The sequence below is a fragment of the Oreochromis niloticus genome, linkage group LG15 (assembly GCF_001858045.2).
Source record: "Oreochromis niloticus isolate F11D_XX linkage group LG15, O_niloticus_UMD_NMBU, whole genome shotgun sequence".
NCBI classification, from domain to species: domain Eukaryota; kingdom Metazoa; phylum Chordata; class Actinopteri; order Cichliformes; family Cichlidae; genus Oreochromis; species Oreochromis niloticus.
In genome coordinates this window covers 27,431,726-27,445,808 of record NC_031980.2, presented here as the reverse complement: position 1 = coordinate 27,445,808, position 14,083 = coordinate 27,431,726, and the positions used below count along the sequence as shown (strand labels likewise).

Here is a 14,083-nt window from a genome sequence, read left to right as displayed (position 1 = left end):
TCTTTGTTTGTTCAGTTTGTTCATAGGTTGAGGCAAAATATGCACTCTTTATTGCTTTATTGGCTTGTGCATTTTTCAGCAGCAAACCAAAGAGTGAAAAACAGGTAGAGAGAAAATTTAGCAGAGAGAACAGACAGAGCAGGAGAGACACGGCTTTGAAATCAAACCGCAATAAGATTCTTGGTTTGGCAAAATTTCTCACAAACCACAGGGTGAAATACAGATGGAAAGAAGGCAGAGACAACAGGTGGAGCAGGACAGAGGATAGAGGGATGGGGGGTTGGGATGTGAGACAGAAGACTGGAGATCTCGTCCTTGTTCTTCTTCTGCACACTGTGAACAAAAAAGAAGAAAAAAATAATAATTTTATTAAAATGATATCACATGTTAATTGTATGAACTAATTGTGACTACTGAAACAGGACAAAACAAATATTCAAGCTAAACTGTTGTGGCTGCCATGTGCAAAAAATATTAATCTAAAAAAGTTGGGTATTTTTAGAATAATAATTATCTAATTCAATTCAATAATAAAATTTTAAATAAAAATATAAATGAGTGAATCGTTAAATAATCACATGTAGTGTGACTACAAAAATGTACGAAAAAAATATTTTAGCCCAATTGTTAAGCTGCACTTATGTGTATTTATTATAAAATTGTGTTAAAAGGTCTAGCACAAAGTTGAACCCATCACTTACAGCTTATATTAGTCAGATTATCTTTTTATTTGGTCTACTTCTCTTGCAGTATGTGCACACCTACCAGTCAAAGCACAGATGTCAGTCAGGTTCCTGAAAGTGTAAGACGAGAAATAATGTTAGTTGTCTGTACAGTATTATCAGACTATCAACAGAAATACAAAGCCCACACGACATGATACACTGAACTTATAGTCAGCAGGTTAATTATAGAGTAATATAGCACACCAGCTGACACAGCAGTCATTTTATAATTCAAACTAATTAACTGAAGTATTTCCACTTATATAAGGCTACTGTTAGACTGCTGCTAGCCTTAGCATTGCTGCTAGCGCTAGTATTGCTGCTATCATTAGCATTGCTGCTAGCGTTAGCATTCCTGCTAGCAGCAGTGCTAACACTAGCACTCTTACTGTTAAAACTGAGCCACAGTGGCAATAATAAAGCTCATTTGTTACTTTTGTCTCACTGACTGCCAATAACTATCACAGGAATATCACAGGAATACTCTTTTTGACAGTTAACAACCACTAAGGCTAGTGTTAGCACTAAGGCTAGTATTAGCATTGTTGCTAGCATTAGCATTGCTGCTAGCATTAGCATTCCTGCTAGCGTTAGCATTCCTGCTAGCAGCAGTGCTAACACTAGCACTCTTACTGTTAAAACTGAGCCACAGTGGCAATAATAAAGCTCATTTGTTACTTTTGTCTCACTGACTGCCAATAACTATCACAGGAATATCACAGGAATACTCTTTTTGACAGTTAACAACCACTAAGGCTAGTGTTAGCACTAAGGCTAGTATTAGCATTGTTGCTAGCATTAGCATTGACGCTAGCATTAGCACTGCTACTAACAGCAAAATGTCATAAACCTATATAAATAATAGTGAAGGTTATTCTTTTTTTTTGCTTTCTTTATTGTTTGAACTCTGTTGAACTTTAAAAGGACTTGTTATGTGAGTTTAATTGTCAAACATGTATTTTTACCATCATAAAAATAAAACAGTGCAATACTGAGTGTTTGTACTTACCACAGCAGAGAGCAAAGCGGAATGACGACAGTTGGTCCCGTGATGGGTTAAAAACAAATGAGGCGTTCAGGTGGTGCTTGGAAATTTGACCATCAGTTTGAAGAGCAATAATGAGCATATACATGTCTGTGTGTTGGTCTGTGTGTGTGAGACAGAGAGAAAGAGGGAAAAAAATACACTAGACTCATCAGTACAAATTGGTACTTTGAGTGAGTATAAGCAAATGAGTGACAAACAGAGAAAGAGGGCAAATGGCATTAAATGAGCAAATAAAAAGTATATCATCTTGAACTGTTTTGTGGGTTTTATTTTAAGACTACTTTAAGTGTGTTAGTGGGGGGATAAACTATACAGACTATAAACAGAGACATTAAATGAGATTAGATTAGTTAAAAGTTAAAATGTGGGAAAATCAACTACAGACAGGTAAATGCTGTGAGCTTTAATTATCCAGTCAGAAAAGATTATTTTAAAGTCATCAACTGACTCCAACTGCCCAGATCTGAAAAACCACTGTGTAGAAGACAAGTCCACCACTAAACTATAAGGTTGAATTTAACAGGCCAATCACAATGGTCTACTTAGTTGGGATATTAATCTGTGGCAAAACCCTGTCAAATCTGTCTTATTGTACCTATTGAAAAAGTTAATCTTACTACAACTGCTTAGATGCAACAGACATTTTTAGGTTTAACCATGGCAGAGTGAGAGACAGAACTCGTTAAGCAGGCAGGTGTGAGCCTGGTTGCTATAGTGATTGCACCCAATGGCTCCACACACAGGCACACAGACATGCACCTCACTTGTGCTGCTTAAAATGAACAGAAAAGTCAGCCGAAAACAAATCCTTCCCAAATGAAAAGTAAAAGTCGCATTGACAAAATTCTTTCACCGTGAGCAGCAGCAATGTCTAGTCTACTGAATTCTCAGTTTTCATAACTGTGGAGTTTATTATATTGACGTGGTGACAGTGTAAAGACAGCCCGTACTTCTGGTTTTCAAACGAAGAGAGTGCATTTTCTGAAGAAACTGCAGTGTGAATGCTTGAATCTGAATGTATGCACTGAAATGAATTAATTGCTGAATTTTAAGTTAAAAATAATTTTAAGTTAAAAATAAAAATGTTGAATGAGCTGGAAAATACAGAGTTTTTAACCTGAAAACAAAAGTGCAGAACTTTTGAAAGCTGATGTTCACGCAGAACAAGTTGGAAAAGAGCTGAAAAGTTTTTAAATTAAAATTTGGAAAACCTAAGAAATGAGAACAGAAAATTTAGAGTCAGAAAACATCTGAATGAATATTAAAAGTTCATATTCTTTGAATCACTGAATGACTAAAGTGTAATCCTCCACTTGGATCCACACACTTTAAAGGTTTACATCTCTGAGCTTTGAAAGACATGCTGGTGGAAAGAGAACAACGATGGCTTAGTTTTGAGGGTAAAATGATGGCTGTAGAGCAAACACTGTGGACACAGCAGCAGTTGAAACAGAAATGTTTAAGATGAATCTTGGCACAGTGAGAGACAGCTCGTTAGGCAGGCAGGTGTGAGCCTGGTTGCTATAGTGACTGCACCCAATGGCTCAGTACACACGCACACAGACATGCACCTCACTTTTGCTGCTTAAAATGAACAGAAAAGTCAGGTCGAAACAAATCGCTCCCAAATGAAAAGTACAGGTCCTATTGACAAAATTCTTCACCGTGAGCGACAGCAATGTCCAGTCTACCTAATTCTCAGTTTCATGCCTGTGGAGTTTATTATATGGACGTGGTGACAGTGTAAAGACAGCCTGTACTTCTGGTTTTCAAACGAACCTTCTGAGCCATTTTAACATTAGAGTCTATGGAGGAGCTGGAGGGAGGAGCTGTGCATTGGTGACATTTATGAAAGAACCATAACACCTAGTACAATAGTAAACACATTGGATGAAAGAGGACAGCGATGGCTACGTTTTGAGGGTAAAATCATACCTGTAGACCAAACACCGTGGACACAGCAGCAGTTTAAAAAATATTTTAAGAGTAATTTTTTCGCTCCTCTCACTCTAGCAGCTGAGCTGTCTCACTCTAGCCCCAACATTCCGTCCATACACACCCATTATAAACTCTGAAACGGGTGAAAAAACATCATGAAACTTAAACTGGAACTGAAGAAAAAGTATAAAAGATATTGAAAAGATAAATACAAGTTGAATAGTTGAATGTCTTGTCTTCGTTTTAAAGTTTGAATGGTGGCTCTACGTCAATGTATGTGGAAGTAGATACAGTTTAAAGAGGAGTGAGTTGAATGAGAATTTGAAGGGTGTCCCCATTGAAATACATGGGAAATTTTTGTTGAAAAAAGTTGAATAATTTTAAAAATATAAATGTTATGAATGAGAAAAATAGAAGCAGTCGTGTCCAAAAGAAGAGGAATCTAACGGTGTTTGAATGGTTTTCTAAGTTGAACGGTTTTGAAGGAGATAGAGTACAAAAAACGTACGGAATCTATAATAAATAGAATAAAGATTAGAAGAACAATACTGTGAATGCTTTACAAGCATCACACTAATAATAATAAAGATTAGAAGAACAATACTGTGAATGCTTTTACAAGCATTCACACTAATAAAGACTAGAAAGTGCATTTTCTGAAGAAACTGCAGTGTGAATGCTTGAATCTGAATGTATGCACTGAAATGAATTAATTGCTGAATTTTGAGTTAAAAATACAAATGTTGAATGAGCTGGAAAATACAGAGTTTTAACCTGAAAAAAAAGTGCAGAACTTTGAAAGTGATGTTCACACAGAAGAAGTTGGAAATAGCTGAAAAGTTTTAAATTAAAATTTGGAAAACCTAAGAAATGAGAACAGAAAATTTAGAGTCAGAAAACAACTGAATGAATATTAAAAGTTCATATTCTTTGAATCACTGAATGACTAAAGTGTAATCCCTACACTTGGATCCACACACTTTTAAAGGTTTACATCTCTGAGCTTTGAAAGACATGCTGTTGGAAAGAGAAAAACGATGGCTCGTTTTGAGGGTAAAATGATGGCTGTAGACAAACACTGTGGACACAGCAGCAGTTGAAAGAGAAGTGTTTAAGATGAATCTTGGCAAGTGAGAGACAGAGCTCATTAGGCAGGCAGGTGTGAGCCTGGTTGCTATAGTGACTGCACCCAATGGCTCCATACACACGCGCACAGACATGCACCTCACTTTTGCTGCTTAAAATGAACGAAAAGTCAGGCCGAAACAAATCGCTCCCAAATGAAAAGTACAGGTCCTATTGACGAAATTCTTTCACCGTGAGCGGCAGCAATGTCCAGTCTACCTAATTCTCAGTTTTCATGCCTGTGGAGTTTATTATATGGACGTGGTGACAGTGGAAAGACACCATGCTCTTCTGATTTTCAAACGAACCTTCTGAGCCATTTTAACATTAGAGTCTATGGAGGAGTTGGAGGGAGGAGGCTGTGCATTGGTGACATTTATGAAAGAACCATAACACCTATTACAATAGTAAACACATTGGATGAAAGAGGACAGCGATGGCTACGTTTTGAGGGTAAAATCATACTTGTAGAGCAAACGCGCGGACACAGCAGCAGTTTTAAAAAATATTTTAAGATAATTTTTTGCTCCTCTCACTCTAGCAGTTGAGCTGTCTCACTCTAGCCCCAACATTCCGTCCCATACACACCCATTATAAACTCTGAACGGCTGAAAAAACATCATGAAACTTAAACTGGAACTGAAGAAAAAGTATAATAGATATTGAAAAGATAAATACAAGTTGAATAGTTGAATGTCTTGTCTTCGTTTTAAAGTTTGAATGGTGGCTCTATGTCAACGTATATGGAAGTAATACAGTTTAAAATGAGTAAGTTGAAGGAGATTTGAAGGGTCTCCCATTGAAATACATGGGAAATTTTTGTTGAAAAAAGTTGAATAATTTTAAAAATATAAATGTTATAAATGAGAAAAATACAAGCAGTCATGTCCAAAAGAAGAGGAATCTAATGGTGTTTGAATGGTTTTTCTAAGTTGAGCGGTTTTGAAGGAATTAGATGCCAAAAAACGTACGGAATATATAATATATAATAATAACTAGAAAGTGCATTTCTGAAGAAACTGCAGTGTGAATGCTTGAATCTGAATGTATGCACTGAAATGAATTAATTGCTGAATTTAAGTTAAAATAAAATGTTGAATGAGCTGGAAAATACAGAGTTTTAACCTGAAAACAAAAGTGCAGAACTTTGAAAGCTGATGTTCACACAGAAGAAGTTGGAAAATAGCTGAAAAGTTTTTAAATTAAAATTTGGAAAACCTAAGAAATGAGAACAGAAAATTTAGAGTCAGAAAACATCTGAATGAATATTAAAAGTTCATATTCTTTGAATCACTGAATGACTAAAGTGAATCCCTCCACTTGGAACCACACACTTTAAAGGTTTACATCTCTGAGCTTTGAAAGACATGCTGTTGGAAAGAGAAGAACGATGGCTTCGTTTGAGGGTAAAATGATGGCTGTAGAGCAAACACTGTGGACACAGCAGCAGTTGAAAGAGAAGTGTTTAAGATGAATCTTGGCACAGTGAGAGACAGAGCTCGTTAGGCAGGCAGGTGTGAGCCTGGTTGCTATAGTAACTGCACCCAATGGCTCAGTACACACGCACACAGACATGCACCTCACTTTTGCTGCTTAAAATGAACAGAAAAGTCAGGTCGAAACAAATTGCTCCCAAATGAAAAGTACAGGTCCTATTGACGAAATTCTTTCACCGTGAGCGGCAGCAATGTCCAGTCTACCTAATTCTCAGTTTTCATGCCTGTGGAGTTTATTATATGGACGTGGTGACAGTGTAAAACACCATGCTCTTCTGATTTCAAACGAACTTCTGAGCCATTTTAACATTAGAGTCTATGGAGGAGTTGGAGGGAGGAGGCTGTGCTTTGGTGACATTTATGAAAGAACCATAACACCTAGTACAATAGTAAACACATTGGATGAAAGAGGACAGCGATGGCTACGTTTGAGGGTAAAATCATACCTGTAGAGCAAACGCTGCGGACACAGCAGCAGTTTTAAAAAAGATTTTCAGATTAATTTTTTCGCTCCTCTCACTCTGGCAGTTGAGCCTTCTCACTCTAGCCCCAACATTCCGTCCCATACACACCCATTATAAACTCTGAAACGGCTGAAAAATCATCATGAAACTTAAACTGGAACTGAAGAAAAAGGATAATACATATTGAAAAGATAAATACAAGTTGAATAGTTGAATGTCTTGTCTTCGTTTTAAAGTTTGAATGGTGGCTCTATGTCAACGTATGTTAAGTAGATACAGTTTGAAATGAGTAAGTTGAATGAGGATTTGAAGGGTCTCCCCATTGAAATACATGGGAAATTTTTGTTGAAAAAAGTTGAATAATTTAAAAAATATAAATGTTATAAATGAGAAAAGTAGAAGCAGTCATGTCCAAAAGAAGAGGAATCTAACGGTGTTTGAATGGTTTTTCTAAGTTGAACGGTTTTGAAGGAGATAGATGCAAAAAACGTACGGAATATATAATAATAACTAGAAAGTGCATTTTCTGAAGAAACTGCAGTGTGAATGCTTGAATCTGAATGTATGCACTGAAATGAATTAATTGCTGAATTTAAGTTAAAATTTGAATGAGATGAAAAATACAGAAATTTGCACCTGAAAACAAAAGTGCTGAACTGCTAAAAGCTGAATCACACAGAAGAAGTGGAAAAGAGCTGAAAATGTTTTAAATGTAAATTAGAAAAACCTAAGAATGAGAAAGAAAATTTAGAGTCAGAAAACATCTGAATGAATATTAAAAGTTCATATTCTTTGAATCACTGAATGACTGAAATGTGATCCTCCACTTGGATCCACAGAGTTTAAAAGTTTATATTCTGAGCTTTGAAAGACATGCTGTTGGAAAGAGAACATCGATGGCGACGTTTTGAGGGTAAAATGATGGCTGTAGGGCAAACACTGTGGACACAGCAGCAGTTGAAAGAGAAGTGTTTAAAATGAATCTTGGCACAGTGAGAGACAGAGCTCGTTAAGCAGGCAGGTGTGAGCCTGGTTGCTATAGTGACTGCACCCAATGGCCCCATACACACGCAGACATGCACCTCACTTTTGCTGCTTAAAATGAACAGAAAAGTCAGGCCGAAACAAATCGCTCCCAAATGAAAAGTATAGGTCGTATTGACAAAATTCTTTCACCGTGAGCGGCAGCAATGTCTAGTCTACCTAATTCTCAGTTTTCATGCCTGTGGAGTTTATATATGGACGTGGTGACAGTGTAAAGACAGCCTGCTCTTCTGATTTTCAAACGAACTTTCTGAGCCATTTTAACATTGGAGTCTATGGAGGAGTTGGAGGGAGGAGGCTGTGCTTTGGTGACATTTATGAAAGAACCATAACACCTAGCACAATAGTAAACACATTGGATGAAAGAGGACAGCGATGGCTACGTTTTGAGGGTAAAATCATACCTGTAGACGAAACGCTGCGGACACAGCAGCAGTTTTAAAAAAGATTTTAAGATTAATTTTTTCGCTCCTCTCACTCTAGCAGTTGAGCTGTCTCACTCTAGCCCCAACATTCCGTCCCATACACACCCATTATAAACTCTGAAACGGCTGAAAAAACATCATGAAACTTAAACTGGAACTGAAGAAAAAGTATAATGGATATTGAAAAGATAAATACAAGTTGAATAGTTGAATGTCTTGTCTTCGTTTAAAGTTTGAATGGTGGCTCTATGTCAACGTATGTGAAGTAGATACAGTTTGAAAATGAGTAAGCTGAATGAGGATTTGAAGGGTCTCCCCATTGAAATACATGGGAAATTTTTGTTGAAAAAAGTTGAATAATTTTAAAAATATAAATGTTATAAATGAGAAAAATACAAGCACACTTGTCCAAAAGAAGAGGAATCTAATGGTGTTTGAATGGTTTTTCTAAGTTGAACGGTTTTGAAGGAGATAGATGCACAAAAACGTACGGAATATATAATAATAATAATAATAAAGATTACAACAACAATACTGTGAATGCTTTGCAAGCATTCACACTAACTAGAAAGTGCATTTTCTGAAGAAACTGCAGTGTGAATGCTTGAATCTGAATGTATGCACTGAAATGTATTAATTGCTGAATTTTAGTTAAAAATTTGAATGAGATGAAAAATACAGAAATTTGCACCTGAAAACAAAAGTGCTGAACTGCTAAAAGCTGACAACCACAGAGAAGAAGTTGGAAAATAGCTGAAAATGTTTTAAATGTAAATTAGAAAAACCTAAGTAATGAGAAAAGAAAATTTAGAGTCAGAAAACATCTGAATGAATATTAAAAGTTCATATTCTTTGAATCACTGAATGACTAAAATGTGATCCCTCCACTTGGATCCACACAGTTTTAAAGCTTTACATCTCTGAGCTTTGAAAGACACAGTGTTGGAAAGAGAAGAACGATGGCGACGTTTTGAGGGTAAAATGATGTCTGTAGAGCAAACACTGTGGACACAGCAGCAGTTGAAAGAGAAGTGTTTAAGATGAATCTTGGCACAGTGAGAGAGAGAGCTCATTAGGCAGGCAGGTGTGAGCCTGGTTGCTATAGTGACTGCACCCAATGGCTCCATACACACGCACAGACATGCACCTCACTTTTGCTGCTTAAAATGAACAGAAAAGTCAGGCCCAAACAAATCCTCCCAAATGAAAAGTACAGGTCCTATTGACAAATTCTTTCACCGTGAGCGGCAGCACTGTCCAGTCTACCTAATTCTCAGTTTTCATGCCTGAGGAGTTTATTATATGGACGTGGTGACAGTGTAAAACACCATGCTCTTCTGATTTTCAAACGAACCTTCTGAGCCATTTTAACATTAGAGTCTATGGAGGAGTTGGAGGGAGGAGGCTGTGCTTTGGTGACATTTATGAAAGAACCATAACACCTAGACAATAGTAAACACATTGGATGAAAGAGGACAGCGATGGCTACGTTTTGAGGGTAAAATCATACCTGTAGACCAAACACTGTGGACACAGCAGCAGTTTTAAAAAATATTTTAAGATTATTTTTTGCTCCTCTCACTCTAGCAGTTGAGCTGTCTCACTCTAGCCCCAACATTCCGTCCCATACACACCCATTATAAACTCTGAAATGGGTGAAAAAACATCATGAAACTTAAACTGGAACTGAAGAAAAAGTATAAGAGATATTGAAAAGATAAATACAACTGAATAGTTGAATGTTTTGTCTTCGTTTTAAAGTTTGAATGGTGGCTCTATGTCAATGTATGTGGAAGTAGATACAGTTTAAAAATGAGTAAGTTGAATGAGGATTTGAAGGGTCTCCCATTGAAATACATGGGAATTTTTGTTGAAAAAAGTTAAATAAAATTAAAAATATAAATGTTAAAAATGAGAAAAATAGAAGCAGTCATGTCCAAAAGAAGAGGAATCTAATGGTGTTTGAATGGTTTTTCTAAGTTGAACGGTTTTGAAGGAGATACAGTACAAAAAACGTACGGAAGAATAAAATATAATAATAAAGATTAGAAGAACAATACTGTGAATGCTTTTACAAGCATTCACACTAACTAGAAAGTGCATTTCTGAAGAAACTGCAGTGTGAATGCTTGAATCTGAATGTATGCACTGAAATGAATTAATTGCTGAATTTAAGTTAAAATAAAATGTTGAATGAGCTGGAAAATACAGAGTTTTTAACCTGAAAACAAAAGTGCAGAACTTTGAAAGCTGATGTTCACACAGAAGAAGTTGGAAAATAGCTGAAAAGTTTTAAATTAAATTTGAAAACCTAAGAAATGAGAACAGAAAATTTAGAGTCAGAAAACATCTGAATGAATATTAAAAGTTCATATTCTTTGAATCACTGAATGACTAAAGTGAATCCCTCCACTTGGAACCACATACTTTTAAAGGTTTACATCTCTGAGCTTTGAAAGACATGCTGTTGGAAAGAGAAGAACGATGGCTTCGTTTTGAGGGTAAAATGATGGCTGTAGACCAAACACTGTGGACACAGCAGCAGTTGAAAGAGAAGTGTTTAAGATGAATCTTGGCACAGTGAGAGACAGAGCTCGTTAGGCAGGCAGGTGTGAGCCTGGTTGCTATAGTAACTGCACCCAATGGCTCAGTACACACGCACACAGACATGCACCTCACTTTTGCTGCTTAAAATGAACAGAAAAGTCAGGTCGAAACAAATCGCTCCCAAATGAAAAGTACAGGTCCTATTGACAAAATTCTTTCACCGTGAGCGACAGCAATGTCCAGTCTACCTAATTCTCAGTTTTCATGCCTGTGGAGTTTATTATATGGACGTGGTGACAGTGTAAAGACAGCCTGTACTTCTGGTTTTCAAACGAACCTTCTGAGCCATTTTAACATTAGAGTCTATGGAGGAGTTGGAGGGAGGAGGCTGTGCATTGGTGACATTTATGAAAGAACCATAACACCTAGTACAATAGTAAACACATTGGATGAAAGAGGACAGCGATGGCTACGTTTTGAGGGTAAAATCAGACCTGTAGACCAAACACCGTGGACACAGCAGCAGTTTTAAAAAAGATTTTAAGATTAATTTTTTTGCTCCTCTCACTCTAGCAGATCAGCTGTCTCACTCTAGCCCCAACATTCCGTCCCATACACACCCATTATAAACTCTGAAACGGCTGAAAAAACATCATGAAACTTAAACTGGAACTGAAGAAAAAGTATAATAGATATTGAAAAGATAAATACAAGTTGAATAGTTGAATGTCTTGTCTTCGTTTTAAAGTTTGAATGGTGGCTCTATGTCAACATATATGGAAGTAATACGAGTTTAAAAATGAGTAAGTTGAAGGAGATTTTGAAGGGTCTTCCCATTGAAATACATGGGAAATTTTTGTTGAAAAAAGTTGAATAATTTAAAAATATAAATGTTATAAATGAGAAAAATAGAAGCAGTCATGTCCAAAAGAAGAGGAATCTAATGGTGTTTGAATGGTTTTTCTAAGTTGAGCGGTTTTGAAGGAATTAGATGCCAAAAAACGTACGGAATATATAATAATAATAATAATAAAGATTACAACAACTATACTGTGAATGCTTTTACAAGCATTCACACTAATAACTAGAAAGTGCATTTTCTGAAGAAACTGCAGTGTGAATGCTTGAATCTGAATGTATGCACTGAAATGAATTAATTGCTGAATTTTGAGTTAAAATAAAAATGTTGAATGAGCTGGAAAATGCAGAGTTTTAACCTGAAAACAAAAGTGCAGAACGTTGAAAGCTGATGTTCACACAGAAGAAGTTGGAAAATAGCTGAAAAGTTTTTAAATTAAATTGGGAAAACCTAAGAAATGAGAAAGAAAATTTAGAGTCAGAAAACATCTGAATGAATATTAAAAGTTCATATTCTTTGAATCACTGAATGACTGAAATGTGATCCCTCCACTTGGATCCACACAGTTTAAAAAGTTTATATTTCTGAGCTTTGAAAGACATGCTGTTGGAAAGAGAACATCGATGGCGACGTTTTGAGGGTAAAATGATGGCTGTAGGGCAAACACTGTGGACACAGCAGCAGTTGAAAGAGAAGTAGTTAAGATGAATCTTGGCAGAGTGAGGGACAGAGCTCGTTAGGCAGGCAGGTGTGAGCCTGGTTGCTATAGTGACTGCACCCAATGGCCCCATACACACGCAGACATGCACCTCACTTTTGCTGCTTAAAATGAACAGAAAAGTCAGTCCGAAACAAATCGCTCCCAAATGAAAAGTATAAGTCGTATTGACAAAATTCTTTCACCGTGAGCGGCAGCAATGTCTAGTCTACCTAATTCTCAGTTTTCATGCCTGTGGAGTTTATTATATGGACGTGGTGACAGTGTAAAGACAGCCTGCTCTTCTGATTTTCAAAGGAACTTTCTGAGCCATTTTAACATTGGAGTCTATGGAGGAGTTGGAGGGAGGAGGCTGTGCTTTGGTGACATTTATGAAAGAACCATAACACCTAGCACAATAGTAAACACATTGGATGAAAGAGGACAGCGATGGCTACGTTTTGAGGGTAAAATCATACCTGTAGAGGAAACGCTGCGGACACAGCAGCAGTTTTAAAAAAGATTTTAAGATTAATTTTTTCGCTCCTCTCACTCTAGCAGTTGAGCTGTCTCACTCTAGCCCCAACATTCCGTCCCATACACACCCATTATAAACTCTGAAATGGCTGAAAAAACATCATGAAACTTAAACTGGAACTGAAGAAAAAGTATAACAGATATTGAAAAGATAAATACAAGTTGAATAGTTGAATGTCTTGTCTTCGTTTTAAAGTTTGAATGATCGCTCTATGTCAACGTATATGGAAGTAATACGAGTTTAAAAATGAGTAAGTTGAAGGAGAATTTTAAGGGTCTCCCCATTGAAATACATGGGAAATTTTTGTTGAAAAAAGTTAAATAATTTTAAAAATATAAATGTTATGAATGAGAAAAATACAAGCAGTCATGTCCAAAAGAAGAGGAATCTAAAGGTGTTTGAATGGTTTTTCTAAGTTGAGCGGTTTTGAAGGAATTAGATGCCAAAAACGTACGGAATATATAATAATAATAAAGATTAGAAGAACAATACTGTGAATGCTTTTACAACCATTCACACTAATAAAGATTACAACAACTATACTGTGAATGCTTTTACAAGCATTCACACTAATAACTAGAAAGTGCATTTTCTGAAGAAACTGCAGTGTGAATGCTTGAATCTCAATGTATGCACTGAAATGAATTAATTGCTGAATTTTAAGTTAAAAATGTTGAATGAGATGAAAAATACAGAAATTTGCACCTGAAAACAAAAAAGCTGAACTGCTAAAAGCTGACAACCACAGAGAAGAAGTTGGAAAAGAGCTGAAAATGTTTTAAATGTAAATTAGAAAAACATAAGAAATGACAAAAGACTATTTAGAGTCAGAAAACATCTGAATGAATATTAAAAGTTCATATTCTTTGAATCACTGAATGACTAAAATGTGATCCCTCCACTTGGATCCACACAGTTTTAAGGGTTTACATCTCTGAGCTTTGAAAGACACTGTGTTGGAAAGAGAAGAACGATGGCGACGTTTTGAGGGTAAAATGATGGCTGTAGAGCAAACACTGTGGACACAGCAGCAGTTGAAAGAGAAGTGTTTAAAATGAATCTTGGCACAGTGAGAGAGAGAGCTCGTTAAGCAGGCAGGTGTGAGCCTGGTTGCTATAGTGACTGCACCCAATGGCCCATACACACGCAGACATGCACCTCACTTTTGCTGCTTAAA

General features: G+C 36.5%; 1 long non-coding RNA gene across 1 annotated transcript; it reads right to left on the bottom strand.

The window, feature by feature from the left end:
* Positions 1-269: 269 nt before the first annotated feature.
* On the bottom strand, positions 270-2,501 carry LOC109194788 (uncharacterized). The gene is made up of 3 exons (XR_002056523.2): positions 1,735-2,501; positions 766-794; positions 270-333 (listed from the first exon to the last, which is right to left on the bottom strand). It is a non-coding gene; the product is annotated as an uncharacterized LOC109194788 (long non-coding RNA).
* Positions 2,502-14,083: the final 11,582 nt, after the last annotated feature.